The following is a 26,816-nucleotide window of genomic DNA, read 5'->3' on the forward strand; positions in this document are numbered from 1 at the left end:
TACTGAAATTGAGTAATTTTCACTTTGAAATTCAGCAATGATTCCCCACAGCATTGCCGTCGGGTCCAGAAAAACCGTTCCAATACAACCGGTTTTCATAGGGTTTTTATTTTCGGTGAAGTCTAGGAATTCGTGCGTTAGTGAAACTGGTGTTTGTGTTCCTCCTGTTCTGGGATAATGAAAATTTCTGCAATATTTCACGAGTATGGCCACATATCGGGATGGCATCGGTAGTTGGATTGGGTGAGTTTGTTCCTGGAATGAAGTTGAGAAAATAAAAATTTTCATCATATAACAATAAGTTACAAACTAGTAAAACTTACGGGTATTCAACTTGGTTATGTTCATAATCAAGTTGTTGGTAATTGGTTGATCCATCATTGATCGCTCCATCTGATCTGCCACTGTTTTTTTGACGTAGGATTAAGTCTTTCGAGAGCATGTTGAGGTATAAATTGAAAATCGAAAATCGAGCACATCGTGAAAATTGTCCAATTTCAAACGCATATTGCTCAGTCATTTCATGATGGATTGATGAAATTTTTGCGTCAATCGATTTCGCCACTCCAAAAAATTTTTTTATATTGAATATAATAATATATGTCATGAAACTAACTATCGAACTATTGAAAAATTTCAACCCCTATCCTAACGGAAATAACCACATCTGATTGGTCGAAATTTACGACACGTATCGCGGGTCCCTAACAGAGACATCAAAACCAAGCTGCCTGGGGGAAATCGGCTTTGCAAATACATGATAGTAGGGGGAGCTTTTGCTCCCACCGAAATGTTGCTTCGTGGAATTGCATATCAATGACTGATCGTGTATTGTGAAAAATTTATCACAAGTGTAAGTGTAAAATATATGTTAGCAGTTGTGTTGAAAATTACTTGATATATGAAACGATTTATTTCAATTTTCATAAATAAAAACCAAGGTGTGTTCCCGCTCGAGAACGGGTCATTTGGTCACCAAATCATTATCAAAGAGTTTAACGATGCAATTCTTCGAACATATCCAAAATCAACAGATAGCCTAACGGAATCCTAACGTCAACTATGCGGTCATGTCTCGGACACAACCCTCCTGTGACTTTTTTCTTCATAGATGTTTCCAGTTGTGTCTGCCCTCTGGGATGATGTTCGCCGTTTGTAGCATTTTTGTTTACATAAAACAACAACGATTTTCTCGGTCGTCTGCATCGTTCGCAAATTTCTACTATTGTTGCTGCTTTGCTTACCTCGAAGCAACATATCAACAATTTTGTCTCCGAATCGTTGAATTTGTCTCTGAAAATAAATAAGGAAATAAATAAGAAATACATAATTTATATTTCATAAGTAAAGAAAAGAATAATTACCAAATTTGCATCCGGATTCTCTGTTGTGCTTTTAATGACAGTTTAGAGAGAAAGAGAAAGCAATCGCTGCAGTGATGCCGTTTCGCTCTGTTCAATTTATCTTCACAATTATAGCAGAAACGATAGGCAGTGCTGTTTGCGGGGAGGAAGGGCGGGCTAAATTCTAGCGCTTTTGTAGCACTTTTCATCGCTCGGTCGACATCGGTTCTATAACCGCTCGAAAAAATAGGAAACAGGGTAATCAAAGTGTTCTATTTATTCAGCTAAATTGAAAACCAGTGCAATTTGGTTAAATTTATTGAAGTGATCGTGAATTTGTGATAAAATTATCTTGAATTGGTGACTCATCAAATTTTTCGCCGTTGAGTGTTCGAATGTGTGGAAATAGTCGAGTGATTGAAAACTGTTCGTAGAATCCCATCACTTACTGCAGTGAGTCCTGATTTTTACCTTCCCCCACTAACAACTATCCCTTCCATGACAAACGCTAGGGAACCACTCTATAGAGGCGACCCTTCTGGCTTTCGGGCAGCGAATATCATACTAACATTCCTTCCCTTCCCCTGGTGACTGTAAGGACGTGGCCGGCGTCGTTATTGACCATTTAAAGCTCGAATCACCGAAAATTGCACAACGAGAATGATTTGCTAGTCCCAAGCGTCATTCTGTGTGTTCTTTGTGCAATTTGGTTGGTTCAGATCAATCACGGAGAGCAAGCTCAAGAAACTACTCACATGAATGATTCTACGCACATGATTTTAACCGATGAAGTGTTATCAACGATTTTTTATCGATCCCGAAATTAGATTTTTTTTTCTGTCAATTAATTGTCCATTTGTTGTCAAATATTATTTATATGAGAGCAATTCCAAATGAAATCGTCCTAAAAATGCAGATTTTAAAAAAAAATTTTTTTGATTCGAATGAAAGTTTGTATTCCGTTTGGGTTGGAGGAAATATGAGTTTTCCACATAAATTGTTTTTTTTTACTCAAGTGTAACTTTTGAAAAGGGCGTATCGATTTTAGTAAGAGAAATCTTTGATAATTTATATCTAAAAAATTATGAGTCGTACCGAAATAGTGCCTTAGAAAGAGTTATAGAGTATTGATGTTAAAATATGAAAAAAATACACTGAGAAAACAAATTTGTACTCTTTTTTTTATTTAAAAAAAATTTAACTTGTTATCATTTTTAGCCACAAATAATGAATCCTGATGTGATTTCAAACAAAAAAGCTCATTTCTAATTTATTGTCTTTTTTTTATAGTAAACAGACTCTTTTAATAGGTTTGTCGTGTTATATTGTCATGTCCACGAAATTTTGTGAATTTGGTCAGCTGCATCCTAATAGGAAGTATCCCGTGTCGGGCACACGTACAGAGCCAATTACGAAAACACTTCTAATACTAACCTCGAGCCAACCGCGAGTAATCGGTTACATATTACTAACATAGATAATAAGAAAAATTGTCAAAGTATTGAACTCCCGGCCTCGTGAGGCTAACGCCATATGAGCTCTGATAAAAATATATATTTTGGAAAAAAAATACTCTATAGCTCTTTCTAAGACACTATTTCGGTAGGACTCATAGTTTTTGAGTTATAAATTATCAAAGATTTCTTTTACTAAAATCGATAGCCCTTCTCAAAAGTTACACTTGAGTCAAAAAAAAATCCAAATCGAAAACTCATATTTCCTCAACCCAAACGGAATACAAATTTTCATTCGAATAAAAAAAAACTCATATTTTGTCATTTGTCGATTTCTTTTGGAATTGCTATAACATAGATGCAAAAGTCCATTATCTCCATTATATCGCAAAAATATTGGAACAAATTTCGAAAATGCATGATGGATGGGGCGCTAACGGTCAATGGCGACTTAACGGTATGAAGTTTGCCGGGTCAACTAATTTAAAATAATTTTCAATTATACATTAGTATCCATCTTACCCACCCTGTCCGTTTTTCCCGACCTTCCCCTAATAGACAAAATGTGGAGGGAGGAACTGTGTAAACAGTGTTGCAACAAACTCATTTTCGGAGTTGCAGCGGAAGTAGAGATATAGGGGAAGGGTGGTAAAGACGGACACCCTAAGTAAAAGTTCTTTTTTTCGTGAATTTCACAAAAAAATATATAGCTATCTCACCAGTTAGTTGTCTAGGTCTCTTCTTACAATAATATTTGTCTTTGAGGCAGAAATTTTGAAAAATGATTGTTTCCGGTATCTTCGAAAAAATAAGATTGAGTCGGGAATGACGGACACTTGGCGGGAAAGATGGACACCTGGGGTATGAAAGACGGACACTAACTGAAAATTCAAGTTTATGTACTTGATAGGTTTTGGAGGTCTTCAAATATGCCTTAAAAATTATCCAACAAAAAGGCTAGACCAAAATCACCTAGAAGGGCTTATAATTTTTCTCATTTTTTCATGGCTAAAATAGCTTCCGGCCTTCGGAATGACAAATTCGTATTACATTTTAAAAACCGCTCTGCTGATTCGTCCATGATATGTGGTTGCACTTGCAAACGTAGTTAGTGAGCATCTGTTAATAAATGAAGGAGGAGAGAATCAAATTGTTTTCAAACCAAAATGTTTGTCTTTTGTCGGTGGAGCGTCTGTCTTAGCCGACTTGATTAGTATTTTATATTCGACAATATTTCTGGAGTAAAAATTGAAAAAACTTCTACGCTGATTTGATAAACTGGAAGAGAAGTGATGCTAAAACATCCACGTAACGAAAAATACCCCAAAGAATTACTCGGTAACAATGAGGACCGTATTTTCTGCAGACGAAAATTTAAATCGAGCTGCTTTTTGTAGATTACTTTTTCATTTTTATTTTCAATTTTAACAGAAAGCCAGCTAGGTGTACACAGTAAGTGTCAAAGGTATTGATACACTGTATTACAAGTTTGTACATCATTGAAATTTCAAATAAAACTGTAATTTTTCAATTATACAGGGGCTGTCCGTCTTTCCCGACTTTCCCCTACATGATTCGATTTCCGTTCTTGCTGGAATAATTTCCACAAAAAAGTTTTTCAAAAATGGTATTTTTTTCACATTCCGCTCAAGAAAACATACCAGGCGTATCGTAGGGCATCGGAAACTCAACTAAGTACAAGTCGGGATTTGATCAAGGAAGCGAAGTACTTTAAGGTTTTTTTTTGTACAAGACAGGATCAGCGATCGAGAGTATCACGATCTCAGAACGAAGCAATTTTTGACTGAGATTCAGTTGGTTTAGTTCCAATTCGTTTCTCTTGCCTAAAAGCGAGAACAAAATGAAGAGATATGCAGCCCCTAAATTCGATTAATTTGATAGACGGATCCTATAGAAAGATACGATATTTAGAATTTCTAGAGAAAAGAGACGACTACAAAATAAAACATACGAGATGATTTAAACATTAAAGCCTGTCCACGTTAAATTTCGGACACTTTTCTTTCAGTGTAGTTTATGAAATAGTACTAATCAATTAAATATTTAACTTACATGACAGCTGAAACCCTCCCCTTTATTTCGATGTCCAATATGTTTACATTCTTCTTCTTCTGTTTGGTAAAATGGCGTCGAATCAAGTGGAACTACGCAAACGCATTTTGCGCGAATGGCAGCAAAAAATGCGGTATTTTTTTTAAATTTTCATTTGTTCATAAAATTTGTTTCAATCATCTGTTTTAAGTCAAATATGCGCCGTTTTGTTCGATGACTTGTTCCCAACGAGATGCCAACTTCATAATACCCCTGTTATAGAACCTCGCTTCCTTATTGGCAAAAAACTCGGATAGCCAATTTTCACAGGCCTCTTTTGTGGCTAACTTCTGACTACCTAGCTCGTTCGCCATGGACAAAAACAGGTGGTAGTCACTTGGTGCAAGGTCCGGACTATACGGCGGATGCAAAAGAACCTCCCATCCGGAGCTCCCGGAGCTTCTGGCGCGTCACCAAAGAAGTATGTGGCCGTTGTCCTGATGGAAGACAATGCGGCCTCTGTTTATCAAAGATGGCCTCTTCATGAGTGCTACCTTCAAGCGGTCCAGTTGTTGGCAGTACAGGTCCGAATTGAGCGTTTGGCCATAGGGAAGCAGCTCATAATAGATTATTCCTTGACAATCCCACCAAACACACAGCAGAACCTTCCTGGTCGTTAATGAGGGTTTGGCCACCGTCTGAGCCGCTTCAGCGGGCTTCGACCACGACCGTTTGCGCTTCACGTTGTCGTAAGTGACCCACTTTTCATCGCCAGTCACCATCCGCTTCAGAAACGGGTCGATTTTGTTGCGATTCAGCATCGATTCACATGCGTCGATACGGTCAAAGATGTTTTTTTGCGTCAACGTGTTTGGCACCCATACATCGAGCTTCTTTGTGAATCCAAGCTTCTTCAAATGGACCAAATCACCCCACAGACGGTCCAAATCACCCCGCATCAAATTTTATTGTCCAAAAATCATCTCTTTTATTTTATGATATATTTGGTAATTTGAAGCTTGATATAATAATTAAACATTATTGATTGAGAGAAAACAAGTGTAGCTCAGTATACAATGTGACATTTTTTATTTAGACCGTATTGGTTTAGAAATATTAGGCGATTTGCTTAGGTGGTCCAAATTCCCCCCTTTTCCCCTTAGTGAATTTTGTTTTACTGGCATCATCTTGGTGTCCGAAATTTAATGTGGAGAGGCTTTATTTATTAAAAAATTTTAACACCTCGCTGAAGATAGCGTTGTCAATAAGAGAAGACAACTTCCGGAATTTTTCACGGGACATTTGGTAGATTATTCAACAGTTGAAAGAATCACCGGTTTGCTAATCATTTCGATTCTACACACACCCCGCTTTGTTTCTGTTATCAGATCCAACATTCTTCACTACCGCTTCAATTGATTCGGGTGCATGAACTTTGTAGTGTTTGTGCCAACCCGGAGATTAAAGCTGTCCATACGAACATAATCCCACTGATAAGCGCGACCACATTCTCGGCGGTGTCGCACACCTTATCTGTTGTGTGCTTCTAATCGATCAATACCATCCGAATGCTGACCACGAATGTGAAAATATTGTTCTGACCCACATTGTTTCATTCAACCGTAATCATAATCACCGGTTTTCGTTCACCGATCCGTGAGTGTAATCCAGGGTGACCAAACGAACAAAAAAAAAAGAACTGGCTATACTTAGCACGGATTAGCACTGTGACAGATTGTGACACTTGAACAAAAGCGCGGAAGTGGTATGCGCACTTGCTGCCAATTCGTAAGTGTGTAACCGAATCTAGTGAGCATCACTAATGAGCTTTCATCCAACCAGACAAACGGAAAGGTTATCTGGAATTGGCTATTTATTTATTGCCATGGTATTCAAGGTTAGATCGCTTCAAATGCCGGGTGCTCATTCGTATCAAATACTAATTGCTTGCAATTCCATTCCCCAAGATAAGAGGTTGTTTTTCGATGATCGCAGTTGAAATGAATTTCGAGCGAATTAAATAAGAACCTTTCGGAAGAAGAGAATTCCGCCAGTTTGATTGCGCAGTCAGTGATTAAATGAATCGCGTGATGCAACACGGTGTCGTCATCGTCATGCTGTTATTTGAGAGGCCATTTAATTAACGTCTCCAAAGTTAAACTTCTCCTTAATAGTAACTCATATTTGCTATTGAAACTAAATTTGGAAATTCATAGAAAAATTTCGTTTTAACTGTGAGTAGTCCTGACAACTTCAGTCAGTTCTCCAGATTCGATTGACGCCAAGCGTCCACGCTGTGGCGCAGCTGCATTTAACGTACCGAAGAATACGTGTAAAAATAACGTCGCTGCAGAGCGTTGCATCTCGTTTTCCACTCTGTACGGAAATAGAATAAATAGATGCGAGTCACACAGACTCTCCGATGCAATAAATAGGTCATAAACATGCTGACCAAGATAGGGCATAAAGCGAGCCAAGAACCGTGCTTATCTTGAGAACTGAGTTAACATCACGTGAAGTTTCACTTTTCCGCAGCGTCTGTAATGACATACTCTAGGGTCCATCCACAGCGGTCATTTATTCGCGGGCCTGATTACGGTCGAAAAAACAAAGTTTCCCGCCCCTGAATACGAGTGCGCCGACTAAGTGATCGCTTAGTTTTTGTTCTTGGGTGGCACTCGCTGCCAATCAGAACTTTGAACGTCGTGTTGCGAAAGTGATAGTGAGAGGCGTGCGAACTACTGCAGGAGCCGATAGTTGCACAAGCCGCTGCGGGGGGTTGGGGGATGATAATTAGTAATCGCTTGTTTAGTTAAACGTTGTTGTTCATAGTTAAACGATGCGTATTAACGAGGGATCAAAAAGGGTTGAACCGTATGACGAGGGAATTGTACACTGGTTACTAATGATGGGTAATCATTCGCGCCTGATAACGTGTTATCAGCATTGTTAAGACATTTAATCTCTTCGGAGCATGCTATTGATGCGGCGAGAGAATGAGATCATTCCCAGGAAATGAAATATGGAACGTGGATTGTGCACAGTTAAGCACGAAACGAATTTTTTAAAGAAAATTGTCAAGGAATTATGAAATTTCAAATGTATGAGGTATGCTCAAATCGAAATGGAAAAAAAACTCAATTCGTTCAATTCCATTCGATTCGTTCAATTCGACTAAAAATAAAGGTAATGTGAACTGTTTTCTTTGATATCTGTGGTGCTGCTCATTCTGATTTCTTTCCGGAGGGATAGACGGTCAATAAAGCGTATTACCTAGGCGTTATGAGGCGTTTTAGAGAGAAAATCACAATGGGCCAGGTTTGTGGATTGGATTTTCGCGTTGGGGGACAAAATTTTCAAGCGTTGCTCGTCTTACTTGGACGCGATTTTGAGAACTGAATAGCAAACGTCAAATCAAATCAATCATTTTGAAAGCACTCACCTACAAAATGAGGGCTGTTCAGGGTTTTTAAATGTACAATCAGAAAATCAAATTTCAAATTTAAATCGAACAAATTTCGATCATTCCACACTTATTTTCATGGTGGTATAGAACTTTATTTTGATTTAGTTCTAGAAGCTTATCACCCTTTTCGTCCATATTACGGTTGACATAATCCTCCACCAGAATAATTAATGGGTGGGTCATAAATAACGATACCAAATGAAACACGTTTTGTAAAAAAGTCGTTTTTGGATTCAACTCATTATTGAATTAATACAAGTCCATAAAATATGCCGACTCGATTGGCCGCGTCTGGAGTTCGTTTGGAGGATTTTATTCTTTCCGTACAAATGGTATGTTATGGCCGGTCAACCACCCCAGAGTGATCGTTGCGTAATTTCACGAAGCTAAGTCGGATCAAAACACAAAATCTTCATTCTTACTATTCTTTGTGTAAACTTTCGTATTGATCACCATATCTCTACTCGTCTGTACGTAAAGATTAGATATGCCACCGGTCGAAATAACCGCCCACGACAATACCTTGAGCTTAAACTTGGCCTTTTTGACATATATAACATTAACTTTATTTAACTAACTAACTATTCGTCGCCCCATGTTCCCAGCGGTCGAACGGTTCGAGAACGTAAAATCACTTACGGCGCCGACACTTTCCCTGGATTTCCTGCAGCTGCTTCTACGTGTACTTTGATCTGGATGCTCGCTTGTAGTGTCTCACGCCCTCCACCTTCAGGATTTTGACCATTGTGCTCTGCGACGTGTCAAACTTCTTGGCCAGCTTCCTCTGGTGCTGGTGCCAATCTTGTTCTTGACTGCATCTTACAATATTGCCCGTTTAGCGGTGCTTATTTCGCTTCGTCATCCCGGTTTTATGTTGTTGGCCATTGGCCCTCCATTGGCGTTCATCGTAAACAAACGAAAACAAACCTAGTACGAACAACGGTATCAAATTAAAGCTCATAAGCTAGTCATTCTTGAAAAAATGCCACGCTTGCAAAAATTTCAGGTTTTGGATTTGTCATTATTGAATGTATTTGTTTTTTATAGTTTTCATGGTCTCGGGACCAAGGGCGCCATATTTTTTATATTTTTTATGGAAAGCTGAGAATTTTTCACATAACATATCTCGAAACCAGGGAGGTGTTTTTTTCGTTTTTGAATTATTATTTTTCAAGTTACCCGATGGTTCAAAAAATAATTGTTACCTTTTTTCTCTCCCAAAAATGACTTTTATCAAAAAATTAATACTTTGGAACTACTGAACCGATTCAAATGATCGACATATAAAAATTGAAAAATAATAACTCAAAAGCGAAAAAAACGCCTTTCTGGTTTCGAGATATGTTATGTAAAAAATTCTCAGCTTTCCGAAAAAAATATAAAATAATATAGCGTCTTTGGTCCCGAGACCATGAAAACTATAAAAATAACAAATACAATCATTAATGTCGAAACCAAAATAAAAATTTGTGCAATTCCGGTATTTTTTCAAAAATGATCAGCTAATTGGCTTCAATTTGATATATCGATCATTCAAATCGGCTCAGTAGTTCAAAAGTTATGAATTTTTGAAAAAAGGCATTTTTTAAAAAAGTGGAAAAATTTGATTTTTCGGACCACTCGAAAATGGAAATGGTCACCCTAACAAAAAAATAAAAAAAATACGGGTCTAATGGTTTGCGACAAAGAACAAAATTTCCACTTCCCACGAAAATCTGAGAACCACTATATCGGTTTGACATGGGATGGCTGTATAAAATGTAAAAAGAGGAATATCGTTTTCTGATCAAACATAATTTTTTGATGGGAAAAACTCCTGAACAATCAATGCAGTGGTTGACGAAATGTTATTCTACGTTAGCTCCTTCGAGAACAACAGTTTATTGGTGGATTAGTGAATTGAAAATGGGCCGAATCGAATCGAAAACAAGTGCATCGACTCGTTTTAAACAATCGTAAAGTGAAGTTACGCGAATTAGCTGAGGCCGTAGGCATTTCGAAAGAACAAGTGGGATACATTTTGCAAGACATCTTGGACATGAGAAAGCTATCCGCGCGATGGGTGCCGCGTTCACTGACCGTTGACCAAAAACAGCGGCGCTTTGATGATACAACAGCCGGTTTGGCGTTGATGAAGCGTAATCAAGTGAACTTCTTTCGGCGTTTTGTGACAATGGATGAAACGTGGATCCATGACCACACTCCTGAGTTCAATAGGCAGTCGGCATAGTGGCACTGAGGCATATTTCGAAGACTTAGACGTTTCGTACTACAGAAAGGGTATCGAAATGTTGAAACTCTCTATACCAAGTGTATTGCCCTCGAAGGAAATTATATTGAGGAATAAATACAGCTTTGCCCAAAAAACGATTGTTTTCATTAAAAATCCCGGGACTTTTCAGCCCATGTAGTAAAGGCAAACATATGTAAATGAAACTGAATATCAATAGTTTCATTATACATTCCCAACCCTTGCACATCGAAAAGGCGACGATCGTGGGTCTATTCCAGGAACATGAACTATTATTATTTTTCGACAAAATTCAAAACAAGGCATGTAACGAAATATTAAGGGATTTCAAACACATATTATGCAAAGTTGTTAATGCGATGTATGGTATAATGTAAACCATTAGACGAGAAATTTATCCAGCATTTTTTATAAAAGTACTTACAGCGATTATTATTAGTAATTAACTTAACGAACGAATGTTTTATCGAGTTGACTATTATTGGGTAAATTATTGCTTTTACCCTCAGCGAAATAACATTAATAACGGAAATAGGGATGGTTTTACTAATGGTATTTTGGGCAGATTTCCGGAAATCGATATAAGATAGTCAGAGAGTCGAATTTCTCGTTTGTTTTCAATAGTCGACTATTGAGTATATACAGCAATAATAATATTTCTGGATTCTTCTGCTACTTCAATTCTTACAAATAGTTTGAAGGATACAAGTTCGTGTAACAAACGGCGTTTCCAGGGTCACCATTTGGAGTACTGAAAATGTAAAATTTACGGATTCCGAACAATTACAAAAATTTAATTCAAATGCAACTTTCCCAACATTCGCAGTCCTACGTCATGCTCACGTGTGTGGTCCTAGGCTCAGACCTATCTTCTTTTTTTTTAAATAATTCATTTATTTTTAAGGCTATGTTACATAATTTAAGGAGCCAAACTCTTAACTATATTTTTATACTAATATATTTCAAAAACATCATTAATGATATGGTTAATAATGTAGGAAACCAAATACTCGCGGTCAACTCAAGTTTAGAAGGGTAAAGGATGAGATATAAGTCTAACAATGTTGATGATCATACAATTCTTAAATTTTTATTTTTATACGGTTTTATTCAACTTGCTCTGTAATTTGTATGTTTGTATGTTTGTAACATGTTTGATTGTAGCGCTTTCCCACATTCATAGAAATTTGACTCCCTTCCTGTTGACCGATTGATCTGACATTTGGAGCATACATTTATCTCTGCAGTCATTATAAAACTGCGTAAGATGGCGGCCGCTACAAAATGGCGGATTACATATGAGAGGCTTAGCATGCAAGGGGTGTAAGTGACTTGATCGATTTCCCTTCTTTATTCCTTTGATTAAAAACTCAACTGCAAAAACGTTCCAATTTGAGTTTGCTATAGGATCCAATAGATGAGGTTCTGACCTACCTTCCAAATTGTCAAATACATCTGGGAATGAGTTTGCAGCTAAGTTACCAAAAGAGAGAGTCAATGTAGAGAAATCGATCAAATCACTTACACCCCTTCATTCTTAGCCCCTCATATTTTCTCAAAACCCCATCGATTTGGGTATCAAATGAAAGGGATTGACTAGTAGAACACAGTTACTCATGAGGAATACAAATCCAAAATGGCCGCCACCACAAAATGGCGGATCACATATTTTCTCAAAACATTATTAATATGGGTATCAAATGAAAGGGATTGACTAGTGGATTACAGCTATTTATGGAAAATTCAAATCCAAGATGGCCGCCTCAACAAAATAGCCAATTACCTTTCTAAACAGTTTCATTCAACTTGACCTGTTTGTATGTAGGGGAGAACTTCAATTATATCTTTGGAAACTCATGTTTCCCAAAACTTTGATGCAGTTTCTTGGAATTTAATATACTGTTTCTTTATCTAATTTGCCAAATATTTTACAAAAAAGTGTTTTTCAATGTTTTTTACTGAAATTAAAACAGACCGAAAAGTACAATATTTTTTCGGTGCGGGTAATATGAACAAGTTTGTAATATATGAAGCGCAGAGGATAATCGATCGTAAGAGGAATAATTTTATTCAACCAAGGTCTGAACTCATCACGAATGTCAGATGAATGATGATAAAATCGAATTAATCCACCTAGAAGTAATATCGTGCTTTTCAGCAGTATAAACGAACAGACGCTTAACTATTTTGCTTTTGGCTCCAGTCAGCTTCTAAACAGTCCACATTTGGCGATTTGATTTCCATTTATAGATGCGGGGCATTATATAGGAACAGATTAAACAGACTTTTCACAGCCCATCTCACTTTCACTGGCAACTGTTCGTTTTACCCCACCAGTACAATTATTTCAATAACTTAATTTTTCCACTCAAAAATGAATTTACTTTTCCATACATACCTAGTATCGCTTCTCTGTTAACTCACAAACCGAAATATAACCATCAGTGAATTGAATTTTGGTATTAAACCTTTCAAAATGCTTACTATCGAAGCAGCTAGAATAACATCCACACGCAGAATCATGTATGATTTTCGGTTTTTGTTTCCCTTTGATCAGTTTTTATCAGTATTCATTGCCATAGGGTGGCTTAAATATTATAGAATAACATTTAGAAGGTGTTCTCATTAACAGAAATCTGAAATTTAGTTACATTTTATGTATCAGATTTCTACGAATTAAAAAAATACAAATTAACCACCTGCCTATATTACCCCCACTGTCCGTATTACCCGCGGGTCCCCTATGTTTGTATGTCTGCAGGGTTGTCCCTCGATAATGAAAATTTGACCTCATTCATTTTGACTAATTGATCTGAAATTTGAAACACACCTTTATCTCTGCTGTCATTATAATACTGTGTATTTCATTATCTTGGCTGATTTCATATTAGTTTAAAATAAATGTTAATTGGGATATGTGTCTTAAATGAATGGACTTGACTTGGAGAATAAACTACATTATGAAATTAAGAAAGGTCGCCGGCCCAAAATGGTCGACTATGTATTTTTGACGTAGAACTACGTCTTTCACTAAGGGTGCCAAATCAGAAAACAGGTCACGTTTTTATGAAATAAAGTAAACGTTGATAACTATTTTTGGCGCGAACGGAATTTGGCGGTTTACATGCTAAACGAATCGGAAATTCCGTAAGATTTGTTTATTATGCTATACATTAGAATTCCTTGTTTTGTAAATGGTTAAAATTCATGAAAACTTTAAGCGTTTCTATTTTCCCATACATTTGTTCTGTCCATTTGTGTGCTTTCCCGAACAGAGCTGTCAATAACGAGCAACTTATCGACGACCAACGGAGGGGAAATCGTAGGATTTAAAGTCTCCGTGAACAAAGTAAAAGGTAGAAGAATGAAGGGGAATACTTGCCTAGAGTATAAACAGTGGATCTCGCTGAGGCAAACTTTCATTCGGCATCGTACTGTTGAGCAATCCAGTTCACTTAGCTTTCACTGCGCTTCGATCTAAGATTGGACCCCACCAGTGGTAATCCAACTTGGATATCGTCGTTTGGTTATTCTGTTCATTTTTCGCGTTATTCGTATCGTGTGTTTTTCTTTCCGCTTTCTACGCTTCGCGTAGTGTGTAATGAGCAAGAAGAAGAGGAAGGCAGGCTCGAGCCCTGCAAAAAACAAACGCATTCCCAGGGACAATAAAATTTCGAGGCATGCGTCGTCTAATGATGCACGCGATGCTGGTGCAGTGAAAAGCGCTCGCACTAAACCGAGCCTTCGCGAGTATGACACCGCATCGAACAACAGCGAAGTAGGCGACTTCGGCGCGTCGGTCGAAAATGTAAACGCCGTTACCCAGGCAGCAACCAAAATCAAGCTCCCCCCGCTGGTGGTGAAGGCGGTCGCTTTTGACAAACTCATCAGCGAAATCACATCGATGGGTGTTACAGCAGAGTACAAGCTGTGTGGCATAATTCAGTCTTTTTCCAAGCAGTTAACATTGTTTGTTTTCCGTCATCATAAGGGCTTCGTTGGTGCCTTTGAGATGGCATCAATGCCTTAAACTGGCGCTATGACGAAGCAGGCGTCAAAAAATTATTTGAGAAAAACCAAGCATCTTGAATGTCTTACTGGAATGTTATAAGTTATTTGGGTTCGCGTGCCAGTCGTAATTGATACTGTTTTCGAGATTGTTATTAACAAAACAGAGTTTATTTCGCTTGTTTAGTCACCAAGAAAGTAAATGTACTGAAATTTTGTATGTGATTAGGTTTCGCTTGCCAGTAGTAAAACTTCCTCCACTACGGGCGACAGCTGCGCTTCTCTCGAGCATGAGAAAATTATGCAACTCTTTTCGACCAATAATATTAACAGAAGCGTTTCTTTTGCGAATAGCGCAAAATGCTAGAAGTGTTTATATTCCTAGTAGTTCCAAGCCACCAATGTGAACCAAGAAATAAATTGCGACATACGATCAGCTAGTGTATTGTTTTGCGAGGGCAAGAATGAATCATCAATCAATTATCGTCAACTGATTCTACAACGAAAAAACATTTCAGAGATTATTCTACTAAGCAGTAGTTTCTAAAGTTTCACAGCTTTATAGAATAATATCCGAAGGTACAAACAAGCGACTTATATAAAATAACAGCGTAGTTCTACGTCAACAATGCGGTCGTATCTTGGACACAACCTCCTATAATTTTTTCATCATTGTCGGTATGAAATGAAATGATTTGACAAATAGAATACAATACATCATAAAAACATTCCGAAAAAAGGCAAAAATCAAACATTTCAAAAAATTGTGAAATGTTTTTATTATAGAGAAATATACTAATAATACAGATAATGTAATAAAAACAGGAAAATAAAAAAAAAAGTAAAAAAGGGTATTGATCAGAATAAAAATAAAATCGTGAGCATCCTTGGATTTCCGTTATCTAGAGTTAATAGTTTCATCATTTGCCCCAAGATTTCATTTCTTATTATGCCCTAGATTAAAGGAAGGTGTGTGATAACTACTAACTGCTACTAGCCTAATTATTTTTAGGCTTTTAGTTTAGGCTGATTATCTGTATTATTATTATGTTTTATCGCAATGAAACCGTTTAACTTAAAAAGTGTTTTTTTCCTTTTTTATTTCCCAGTTTTTATAACATTATCTGTATTATTGTTGAATGTTCAAGGAGTGTGGAAGGAAGGAGTGTGATAACTACTAACTGCTACTTGCCTAATTATTTTTAGGCTTTTAGTACATTATCTGTAGTATTATTATGTTTTATCACAATGAAACCGTTTAACTTAAAAAGTTTTTTTTTCTACTTTTTTTATGAGTGCAAAAAAGGAATAGTAATATATTGAGCCAGCGTGGATAAGAAGGATTATTATCGAATGACGATTTGTCAACGAAAGTGACATTGTACGACCCTGCTAGAAACGCGGTCTGCGATGATAATGATGAATCATTCATGATGGTAATAGTAACGCCAATCGCACCTTTTTCAATCTATCTTCATATCCACACAAGTTTTACAGTTCTATTCTGCCCATGTTTTTATAGGAATAGTAAGCGACAAAATGAACAAAATCGACTTTTTCACTGTTATGCATTCTACGCAATGTAATACGTTTGAACAAACATTGAGAACAAACATTTTTTGTTCGGGAGGCGATCTGGCGTAGTGGTAACATCCATGCCTCTCACGCTAAAGGTCACGAGTTCAATTCTCACTCCCGACATTCTTCCACAAATGGAAGTAAAAGTGACGAACCAGCCAAATGAGTTGAAAGTCACTATAATACAGATAAAAAAAAAAATTTTTTTTGTTCGAAAACATTTGAGCAATTTTGAAAAAATGTTTTCGAAAATCACTGTTTGAATGCATAACGGACGTGGTTCCATACAGCTTTCATACATCGTTTGAAAATCATCAATTATCAGTATACAGGGGAACTTCGATATAACGTACCCTCGTTATAACGTACCCTCGATATAACGTCACTCGATATAATGTACATTTTACCTCGATATAACGTACACACTATCAAAGTCCAAAGGAATAATTTTTTGAATTTTTTTTTCGAAAGAACAATAAATTATTTGTATTTTGATACTAAATCTTCTGTTGTACCTTTAACCGATCCCGAAATACAACTGTTTTGTGATTCCGGATTCTAAATGAATCAAAATTTAATCAACAGTACGAAGAGAAACATCATGAGAAAGGTTGGCTTCGTCTTCTAGTTGAATTTATTCATTAACCTTACTCAAACAGCAACACAATGAAATAATATGAGCTACGTTTTTGAGTTCTTTATTATGCTTCGATATAACGTATAACGTGATATAACGTAAAATGTACATTATATCGAAGTTACCCTGTAATGAGCTATAAGCTAAATCTACATTTGAATCGCATTCTTTGTAGAGTCCAAACATGCCTTTCATGATAGTGTCTTATTATTTAGTATTTCCTAAAAGATGAATATGAGAAACTATTGAAATTCTGCTCATATAATTACTATTTTCTGTACACTGCACTGCGATGAACAAAGAGAAGCAATTGTGTTTTTAATGTTATAATTACATATATTTCTTCATTTGAATCTTCACGTAGACAATGAAACAATAATATTGGTTCTTAGCATTATAACTCCTCGAATTCGACATCGAATTATTCCACGTACTCAGCATTTACCCATACCGTTGGTGTAAGTCACTCCACCACCTTTATGCTATTGATCGTGATATCGGTAAATCATGTTGCTAAAGTTACCAACATTGCAGATTGCCTTTACAAATTCAATTAATTGAAAAAACACGAACCTGCTGTTCTTATCATATCCCAGAGTATTCAGGACTCGCAACAAATCCAGAGCACCTTTTCCAGACATTACACTAAATTTCTTCCAAACCTTTTTGATTTTATCCGATAACAACTGAAATTACTGACGGAGACGATTTGACTATTATCGGAAACGTAAATACTAACGCTACAGACAGAGCAACCTGGTGATTACGTCTAGCTATGTGAACAAACGTTCATTGAAACGATTGATTATCTGCATAAATAGACGTAAGAATTTTCCAAATGGAAAAATATGTTTAAGTCCGCAAAATCTCCTAGGCTCCCGTTTTGCCGATAATATCCTTCAACTGGACAGATTATTTCATTGCAAATTTGCATGGTTACGGCTGTAGGCATAAAAACAACAAAAATGCGTTTTCCCAACACTAATGGTGGTGGTGATTAGTCTCCTATGCAAACATGGGCAGTATTCCTTATAATGATCCAGACATTTGTGAATGGATTGTCTTTGACGAGAGCCCGAGAATGACGACGAAGAGCTGCCTTCCGATTGGCTCGTTTGTCTGCGGCAATCAACCTTCTTGGTTCCACAATTATACTAGCTAGATCTTGCGAAACTACAATAAAGGGAAGCAAATTCCGACTACCTCAAAATTGAGATGGTCGATTAACGCGTTGATCCACTCGTCGCGTTTGCCCCATCGGTTAATCGACCATCTCAATTTTAAGGTAGTCGGAATTTGCTTCCCTTTATTGTAGCTTCGCAAGATCTAGCTAGTACAATTGTGGAACCAAGAATGTTGATCGCCGCAGACAAACGAGCCAATCGGAAGGAAGCTTCCTTCAAGATGTATATGTATCTTGGACAGACGGAAAACGTGAACCCAAGTATCAACAAAACCCAAAAATTTTCCACGCACAATTAATAAGGAAGAATTCCGGATAATCTAAACTTCCATGATGATTATTGGAGATCGCAAACTAAAACAGTGATATTCTAATCGTCGTTGTCGTCTATGTTATACTGAAATCTATATAAATAAAAATGTAAGGCAAAATCTGTTGCTAAGCGGAAAACCCGGAGAAGGGATGGTCCGATTTCAGCCTCCTGTATTTTGTTGTATTCGTCTCTTCCTGTAGATCAATATAGTGGAGAGAAAAATCGGAAAATTTTCGGAAAATCCTGAAGAAAGGTCGGAAAATTTGGAAAATTGAATTCCCACATGTTCGAAAATTACATCATAATAAGCGTTGTTAGTCCATTCGATGTTTGCGCTATCGAAATTGATCTTTGTTCGTAAGTGGAAATGGATTTTCAGGCGAAATAACGCATTTCCATATCTTTTATCTATAAATAAAAATAGAAGGCCAAATGTGTTGGTAAGCGCAAAACTCGAGGAAGGAATGGTTCGATTTGAGCTGTCTTTATTTTGTAATATTCTCTGTATCAAACATGTATTCCATGCAATGGAGAAACATGTTATTTCCAAATGCTTGAAGAATATTGAACGAGAATTGTGTCTGAAAATAATTTTATATTATAAGGAAGGAATTTTTGTAGAAGTACTGTGTGCTCCGTCGGAGTGCTGTACGGAGCACTGCACCGAAAAGTATGCATATCGCGCTGGTATGATCGATGTGCAGTATTACCCTGATGTCTATAGACAACGCTCGTACACACAGCTCATCGTGCGGATGTTTCCTATAGACGACTCTCGTAGAGAAAGGGTTAATCAATGTTTTTGCCATGCGAAAACAATGTCAATTTTCATACCATTTCAAATTACATTCGAATGCCCCTCACAGCAAATCTTCCATTTGAATATGGCGTGGATTCTTTACGCATTTCTGCGTTCGCCCAGTTAAAAATCAAACCAGTTAAAAAAGGACTAGTTAGCGAACGATTACTGTGTATTACAACCGCACATTAAACCGAATGCTGACCTCCCTGAACTGTAGTGCAAATAGAAGTAGTATTATCTCTAATCAGTTCGACTTACATACCATTGTTGATATGAAGAGTCTTGAATTTAATCGGTGTTTCGTTGTGTCTCATGGACTATGATTAACCAAGACATGTCAAGATCGAATTGATTTCATTCGCGCTGTTGATAAATGCAATGTTCCATGTTCCGGAATCTCCACTGTATCACTGTCGGCGACAATCGAATCTCAGGTCGCGAACTGGCAACACTGCTGTCGGCGCTAAACTTAAGTAAACAATGACACACAGGACAAAACGGCAATCACACTCCCTCACTGCAGCTCATCGAACAAAAAGCTAATTTATTGACCGCCGGTTAGCACAAACATCACACGCGTTGCTCGATTAATAACTGAAAAAAACACAAAAACAGAATTCACCGAGTCGCGAAAAACGTGGAAAACAACAACAGCAATAACGGCATCAACAACGACGGCAAAAGTCGCCGACCCGATCCGATGAGACAGATGGATGGGTGGTGCTATTTCGGGAGCGTCGCGGCGCGCATGGTAAAATCGTAAATAAAAAATAAATAAATACGAGAACTAGTGAAAGTTGCCCATCCACGATTAGCGCAATAATCGTTTGCCAGCAGCCCCCGTTCTTACCGGTTGGCCGCACGTTGACTACTAAGAGAGAGCGCGCGCGATGGTTGTTGCTAAGAGTAGTTGTTGTGCTTGCAGCGCCCCGACTAGAGATGGGCAAATCAGCTCATCATGGTGAGCGGCTCAGAGCCGTCCAGCTCATACAAGTGAGCTGCTCATTCGGAACAGCTCTTCAGCTCAATTGAATTTTGCGGCTGTCCACACAATTGCATAACTACCATGGGACACTTTATAGTGTTCATTTTCTTAATAGACGGAAATCAAAAAAATAAACGAATTTAATTTGTAATTTTACACAAACTAAATTTCATATGGATTCTAATAATATAATATTCAACAAATATTGAATGCTGAAATCCAACATAGAAGATGCTTAGGATATGCTGAACTTAAACAACAGAAGAACCAGCAGTAGCCAAATAAAATGGCTTCAGAAATATTGGCTGAGACAACGTTTTTTTGATAAAACTAGCGAGATATTTTTTTTGCATCCAAGGATATAAAAATAAATCCATTAATAGGCGCAACGAGAAGCAATTCTTCGCCATGACAAAGTTAACAAAAGGACAATTATCAATCATTAGCATTTATGGCGGGTAGTTTTCTGAATTGTTTTGATTCAGCACGCGGAAATAAATTTATGCGTTTGAACAGTCATGTTTAAATAACAATATAGTATAGTAATTCCATTTACAAGCATAAAATACTTTTTATTATTTTGTTTGGCGATGTAAGAAAAATTTAATGGAACGATTGAATATCTTCAAAACAAAAACCTTTTTGCTCTCTGGCATCTCTGCTAAGGCTAAAGAACGAAGAGGGACACACGAAAACAAACTGACGTCATATCATAAAGCGCGGGAGACGAAAAATTCTTCCGCGTCTCAAAATTCACACTCTCTGCTGCTTTTGCGCTCCACAGCTATGCAGCTCATCAGCTCAACAGCTCAGCAGTTCATCAGCTCAACAGCTCAACAGCTCATCAGCTCTCCAGCTCCGTAATGAGCTGATGAGCTGCGTTGTTTTGATTGCGAGCCGATCCGAATCCGCTCACTATGATGAAGCGATTCCAATGAACAGCTCATGAGCGGATGGCACATCTCTAGCCCCGACCCAATCCCGTGGGAGAATGTAACAATGACATTGCTTCTTTGTAGCTGCCTTTGTTCGCCTTCGACGGGACGGGTGTGAACAAGCGGCGCTCTGATCGGTCAGGGTAAATCTTCGTTTACGAGCCGAGGGGTGCGCTGATGATGGTGTTTTAAAGAATCAGTGGGTTATATTTGTGGATTATTTTTCGACTCAACATTGACATACTGACTGGTTAGAGAACTTGGAAACAAAATTGATTCTGGCTAGAACCAAGGCGTCGTAAGCAATCAGTTTCCTTTAAAATTATTCGAGAACATGCCATTTTCAGTGATGCTCCACTGTGTGTCAGAACATGCTAGGTAGGTATTCTCGGAGGACTGAGGCTTAAACGTTCCGTTTCGTTTCGACCATATACCAGTGGAACCAGTGGAAAACCAGAGTCGTTAATTTTATCGATTCACCACAGAGGTAAACAGAATTTACTGTGTTGAGGGCTGTTTACGTTTGTTTTTACTGCCTCTCGGCAGTTGTGGCGAATGGTAAAACAAACATTTTTGTTAGTTATTCTATTATTGTTGTGAAATTCATACTTGCCACACGCCACGGATATAATCATTTATGGATGGTTTTTGCAGCAACTAGACAGTTACAGATTATTAAATGTTGGAGAAAAATGACCAAACTAAAAAAAAAACAGATGGGTTTCCAACACAACTTGCGAAATATTTACGTCGTGTTCAATATATTTTAATACACGTTTTGTTTCTGTTGATGTGGTATAAATATGGCGCAGATCTAAGGAGTAGGGGAAGACGGGGTAAGACGGCTACCCTAAGTATAGAGTACAATTACACACTTTGCATACAAAATTGAGGCATTTTATTATGTCAACATCGATCTTTAGGATGTTTTCCGCAATCACGTTGACTTCCAAAAGTTTTTTTTTTACTTCATAATGTTATATGATAAATTAAAAAATGTATGAAAAAGGTGCTACTGAAATTATGACGAGTCAAGTTGGCCACTACTAAGGGTGAGATGGCCACATGAAATGACTCGTGAATCTAGGCGTATAGAGGATGATTGTATCCGGCAAAATTGTACTGCATATCAAGGTCGTTGTATTTTAGAACAAGCGTGACAAGAGTGGGAGGTGCTATTTTTCCTGAATTATCTATAACGTGCTTCATGTGCAACCCTTGCGAAATTATCATAATTAAAAATTATTATATTTGGTATCAGAAAAAAAAATCCCTGGATTCCTCGAGTCAAGAGAGATGCACCACGATTGATATGAGGTACATACTAGGGGGGCGTCACTGATTAATGGTCAGTTGCACCCCAATAGGAAGTATCCCGTGTCGGCCACACATACATAGTACTGGAGACTGCAACATCCCAATTATGAGAATCTTTGTAATACTAACCTCGAGCCAGCCGCGAGTAATCGGTTACATATTGCTAACATAGTCGTAAGACAAAAATTGTCAAAATATTGAACTCCCGGCCCCGTCAGGCTAACGCCATATGTGCCTTAATAAAATATATATTTTGGAAAAAAAAAGAAAAAAAAATATGTAAGGGGTTGTATCCAGGACACGACCGCATACTTTTGACGTACAACTACGAAATTATATTATGCAATCCACTTGTTTACCACTTCGAATATTATTTTAGAATGCATCGACATTTTTGAATTGATTATGTTCATCGTTACAAATAAATTTGATAAACGTCCTTTTACGTTTGATATGATGCCTAGGACTACAAAAATATGTGAACGTAAGAATTGTCAAACGATCATTGTATTTTACATTTCCCTCTGAAATTATTGAACATTTCATGTTTACGTAGTTCACGAACTGCGAAAGTTCATTCGCCTCTAGTATCTGAAATGACGATTTTCCCAGGCTTCTCAGTTTAGAAGTACGTTTTGGGGAAACATATTCCGGTCTGCATAACGACAAGCGAGTACAAAAGTACTCAACACCAAATAATACCCCCGACTTGCATGTATTTGCAAAGCGGATGCCCCCAGGTACACTAATTTTGAAGTCCGTGTTAGGGGAACACAGTTCAGTGGGAAAAAATACCCCCGACTTGCATGTTTTGACAAAGCGGATTCTCCCAGGCACATTCATTTAGAAACCCGTGTTAGGGAAACCGTAAATCGGGCCAATCAAAACTTGGCCCGATTTACGGGCGTTTAGGTAACACTTGACATTTTACAGTTATTCAATTTTTCATCTCATGAAAAATTACATTATATTAATTGTGATAGACGCGCAGAAATATTTCCTATCAATTGATGCAAACATCTTTCCGAGCTGTTAAGAAATGTTCAAGTTATTGAATTCGAAATACGGGTAGTGAAAATAGTTATTAACGTTAACTTTATTTCATAAAAACGTGACCTGTTTTCTGATTTGGCACCCTTCCTGAAAGACGTAGTTCTACGTCAAAATATCAAATTTATCATGAATGCCATTAATTGTTTGTCAAGGGAGACCGCTATGAGTACTCTTTGGAATACGGCTAGGAAAATGCGTGGCTGGAACCATACAAACGAAAGTGAGGAATACTCTGACCGTTGGATTTTTAACTTTGCAAGGAAGGTTTGCCCCGACACCGTTCCTGCACAAAACGTCGTACGCGACATTCCACTTCAAAGCGATTATGAGAATTTTTCGATGGTGGAATTCTCAATTGCCCTTCTCTCATGTAACAATTCAGCTCCAGGGTCGGACAAGATTAAATTCAACTTGTTGAAGAATCTTCCCGACTTGGCAAAACAGCGTTTGCTGAACTTGTTCAACAAGTTTCTGGAGCTGAATATTGTCCCGCATGACTGGAGACAAGTGAGAGTGATAGCCATACGGAAACCCAACAAGCCGGCTTGCGATCATAACTCGTATAGGCCGATTGCAATGTTATCCTGTATTCGTAAATTGCTAGAGAAAATGATTCTACTTCGTTTGGACAAGTGGGTCGAAACGAACAATTTGCTGTCAAATACGCAGTTTGGCTTCCGCCGAGGTAGAGGGACAAATGATTGTCTCGCGCTGCTATCTTCTGAAATCCAAATCGCATTTGCTCGCAAAGAACAAATGGCTTCCGTTTTTCTCGATATCAAAGGGGAATTTGATTCAGTGTCCATGGAAATTCTCTCAGAGAAGCTTCATAATCGTGGACTTTCACCAATTCTTAACAATTTCCTGTACAATTTACTGTCAGAAAAGCACATGATTTTCTCTCATGGCAGCTCGAAATCTTCTCGTTACAGTTTTATGGGCCTACCACAAGGCTCCTGCCTAAGCCCCCTCTTGTACAGTTTTTACGTCAATGATATGGATGATTGTCTAACTAGAGACTGCACGCTGAGACAACTTGCAGACGATGGAGTTATTTCCATCACGGGTACTAATCCCGTGGTTCTGCAAAAGTCGTTGCAAGATACCCTGAACAATCTGTTCACGTGGGCCCTCAAGCTGGGTATCGAATTCTTATTATCAGTATATTATCAGTTTTAGAATATGGCAGTTTTTGCTTCCGATCAGCTGCCAGGATTCATATTCTCAAGCTGGAGAGAATACAATATCGTTGCTTGCGTATAGCCATGGGGTGTTTGCATTCGACACATACGATGAGTCTCGAAGTTTTGGCAGGAGTACCCCCGCTTACTCTTCGGTTCACAGAATTATCCTACAGATTTCTCATCCGTTGCAAGATCATGAATCCATTGGTGATTGATAACTTCGAAAATCTACTCCAACTGACTCCTCAGTCAAGTTTTATGTCTTTATACCATAAGTACCTTACCCACGACGTGCACCCTTCACCAGGCATCTCCAACCAAGTTTGCTTCCCATACTTCTGCAATTCCTCTGTCATTTTTGATCTGTCCATGCGACAAAAAATCCATGGAATCCCAGATCACCTACGCTCCGATTCTATTCCGCCGATATTTTCGGCAGAATATGGGGAAGTTAGATCTGATAAAATGTTCTTTACTGACGGTTCATTCATAAACGGGTCCACTTGCTTCGGCATCTTCAATGAAAATTCCAGTGCCTCTTTCAAACTCAAAGATCCTTGTTCCGTGTATGTCGCTGAACTGGGTGCGATATATTACGCACTAGGGATCATTGAAACACTGCCCATCGACCATTATTTTATTTTTTCAGACAGTCTCAGCTCAATAGAGGCAATCCGCTCAATGAAAGTTGATAAACGCTCATCTTATTTCCTAACAAGAATAAGACAACTATTGAGTGTTTTGGTCGAAAAATTATTCAAGATTACCTTAGCATGGGTTCCCTCTCATTGCTCGATTCCGGGGAATGAGAAAGCGGACTCGCTAGCTAAGGTGGGCGCTTTAGAAGGCACACTTTTTGAAAGGCAAATTGCTTATAATGAATTTTTCCACATTCCTCGTCAGTATACGCTCATAAGTTGGCAGCGCATGTGGAGTGGTGATGAGTTCGGTCGTTGGTTACACACGATTATCCCTAAGGTCTCGACGAGTGCATGGTTCAAGGGATTGAATGTAGGTCGTGATTTCATTCGCGTGATATCTCGGCTTATGTCCAATCAGTACAACCTAAACGCGCACCTCTATCGCATTGGGCTCGCAGCAAACAATCTTTGTGATTGTGGCGATGGCTACCACGACATCGAGCATATTGTCTGGTCGTGTATCCGGTTCCATGCTGCTCGCTCTCAGCTCTCTAGAGCACTGAGAGCAAAAGGCAGACAATCGGATATCCCCGTCCGGGATATCTTAGGTAGCCGTGATCCTGATCTTCTGCTTCATCTATACCTGTTCCTCAGAAACGCCGATGTCAACGTTTAATGATGTTTCCTTCGTTGTGTCCCTGTTTCATATCCCTCCTATCCGATCGATAAACTTTTACTTAGTCGCGGCAATACATACACACACTCTTTACAGATGCACGGGCCGAAGGTTGTGCAGTCCACTGATTATTCAACAAGAGCCAAAGGTTCTACCGCTCATGACAACTCTACACGAGCTGATGATTGCGCCGGCTAGTGACCATTCTATCCTGGATTCCTCGAGAAAGACGCACCACGCTAGATATGGGGTACAGACTAGGGGGGCGTTGCTGATTAATGGTCAGCTGCATCCCAATAGGAGGTATCCCGTGTCGGGCACACGTACAGAGCATCAAAGACTGCGACATACCAATTATGAGAACACTTGTAATACTAACCACGAGTCAACCGCGAGTAATCGGTTACATATTACTAACATAGTCTAAGCAAACATTGTCAAAATATTGAACTCCCGGCCCCGTTAGGCTGACGCCATATGAGCCTTAATAAAATATATATTTTGGATAAAAATAAAAAAAAAAAAAATGAATGCGCCATTATTCAACCAACAGTTCAAGTGGTGTGATGTTCTCATTCAATTCGTCAATTAGACGCGTTCTAAGGTGCGTTTATGGCAAATCACATTTCTTACAATAATAGCCACCTTGCCCCCGCTATGAGTCAAGCAAAAGTGTCTCAATAATTGTATGAAATGCTTAAAAAACATACCATTTGCTATACAAACACACTCAACAGGCCCTGTGTGTTTACTATTGTAACATTGGTTTCATAGGACATGTCCATATTCAGCACTAAAACACTAAATTTCTTGCAAGCAAAATAGCAAATCGGTGCTCGTCGCCATCTGAAAAGTTTATTTTTATTGTTTTTCATGACGTTTCACCTATAAACACGCAAAAATGGGTATACATGATTGAGTGTAATGCAATACACCAA

At 38.2% G+C, this 26,816-nt stretch overlaps 1 protein-coding gene across 6 annotated transcripts in view; it reads right to left on the reverse strand.

The window, feature by feature from the left end:
* The window catches only part of LOC129762284 (monocarboxylate transporter 12), a 69,706-nt gene that overhangs the window by 30,881 nt on the left and 12,009 nt on the right, over window positions 1–26,816 (reverse strand). Inside the window, exon 1 of one of the 6 annotated variants that reach the window (XM_055760420.1) lies at window positions 19,350–19,942. The exons of the other annotated variants lie outside the window; for them this stretch is intronic. The gene's annotated coding sequence lies outside the window, so the exon portion shown is untranslated. Of the gene's footprint in view, window positions 1–19,349; window positions 19,943–26,816 lie in introns of those variants that run through there. 6 annotated transcript variants of the gene reach the window in all.

The sequence above is a fragment of the Toxorhynchites rutilus genome, chromosome 1 (genome assembly GCF_029784135.1).
Source record: "Toxorhynchites rutilus septentrionalis strain SRP chromosome 1, ASM2978413v1, whole genome shotgun sequence".
Taxonomy (NCBI): Eukaryota; Metazoa; Arthropoda; class Insecta; order Diptera; family Culicidae; genus Toxorhynchites; species Toxorhynchites rutilus.